This window comes from Gymnoscopelus braueri, assembly GCF_963280865.1.
Source record: "Gymnoscopelus braueri genome assembly, chromosome: 3".
Classification (NCBI taxonomy): Eukaryota; Metazoa; Chordata; class Actinopteri; order Myctophiformes; family Myctophidae; genus Gymnoscopelus; species Gymnoscopelus braueri.
Window position 1 is genome coordinate 46,025,534 of NC_137612.1, and position 2,035 is coordinate 46,027,568.

Below are 2,035 nucleotides of genomic sequence, written 5' to 3' on the forward strand. Positions count from 1 at the left end.
ACTTCCATAAATACTCCCAGAGCTTTCCCAGTGCCACAGTATAAAAGTAACCTAAACATTCCTAATGATGCGTTACAATTAAACAAACATAACTTGGGTAAAGACTCAATGATAGTTTAAATAAACAATACTCCTAAAGCATATGAAACACCCCTCCTCCACAGCACTTGGCACCTTCCCAATCGAGGGGATTGCCACCAGCAGTGTAGGAGAGACAACCAGCAAACAATCAGTGAACATTTCATTATCAATACACAAGTTTAAAACCATTAGTCCTTGCATAACTTTCAAATGCAGTCAGATGTGTGTATGTGTATATAGGGCACGGGTTGCCCCGTGACATTTCCCCCCCCTTCTGAAGACGCCCTTTGTGGCGTTTTGGAAAGGGAAGTCCACTCCACAGTTCACTGACCCATTCCCCCATAATGGAAAGGACCCAATGGCGAATGTGTGCTCATGTTCTTCCACCCACCCACTTTGGTTCTCCCAGTGGCACCGGTGCTGCCGCCGTTTCTGCTGCCGCCGTTTCTGCTGCCGCCGCCGACCCGTCGCTGCCACCGACAGGCTCAGCAGCACCAGCATGCGCACTTGGCTGCGCCCTGGTTGCCTCACTGTCCACTGGAGCCGTGTGATCTGGTGGTTGAGAACTTTGAACATCTGTTCGTTCCACTCCTTCTCAAACTTCCTCTTGGCCAAACCCGCCTCTCTGGAAGTGGTTGTGTCCACCTTGGGCTGGAAACCTTCCTCGATGGCTCCCCCTGTGGCACCCTCTTCCTTCAAGGACGTGCTCGCTGCTGCTGGTGATGGTTTTTGGAAGGCATTCTGGATTGTCTTTTCTTTACTTCTGACACCACATGTGAAAAGGCTCGAACGGCCAAGGCTCCAAAGACAGTCAGAGATGCATTTTGGGTGTTTTTATTTCGCCCAACTCCTCCATCGAACTCCAGTGCAAGAATATATACATTAGCAACAATAATACTGGCCTAAAAGTCAAAAATAAAGCAATGAGAACAATAAATAAGCACTTAAGGCAAACACGTATAAACAAGACCCAACTGGATAAAAGCTCTCTTCAGGCTAAACCTTGATCACACAAGGACCTGTAGCTCTCCCTCAGGGATGTTACTTGCGTTTCTGCCCATGGCTAACTAACTACCTGTCTGTCCCTGCAGCCTCCTTTAAATAGGGAGTGGATCCTACCACAGGACACAGAACCAATTAGCAACAATTCCAAATACTTCCATAAATACTCCCAGAGCTTTCCCAGTGCCACAGTATAAAAGTAACCTAAACATTCCTAATGATGCGTTACAATTAAACAAACATAACTTGGGTAAAGACTCAATGATAGTTTAAATAAACAATACTCCTAAAGCATATGAAACACCCCTCCTCCACAGCACTTGGCACCTTCCCAATCGAGGGGATTGCCACCAGCAGTGTAGGAGAGACAACCAGCAAACAATCAGTGAACATTTCATTATCAATACACAAGTTTAAAACCATTAGTCCTTGCATAACTTTCAAATGCAGTCAGATGTGTGTATGTGTATATAGGGCACGGGTTGCCCCGTGACAATTACAATGACTTTCCTTTATGTCGATTCAGTTGTTCATAGTCATACTGATACTGCTGACGTTTTCTTAGTCAGTACATTCGTTATTGGTTTCAGAGAATCAGAATCAGTTTATTGTCACATCACAGGATCATTTGGTGTCAATTAAACAGGAGAAATGCGTAAGACATGTATTAACAACATACTGTATAAATGTACGTGACTAAATGACAACATGTATAAATATTAACAAACCAGATTATTCAGTATGTTGCATATCGAGTAAGAATAAAGAGAATAAAGGTTTTATTGTCACCTCTCAGACAGATACACAAAGCTAAATGCAGTTTTGTGAGGTCCATAAAGTACTGCGCTAACAACAATGACAATAGCAACTAGAAAAAGTGCTCCTCGGAGCACAGGTCTCCGCCAGGTCAGGTAGGTTATTGTGGCCTCCTGGTGGCGCTATAACAGGCCCA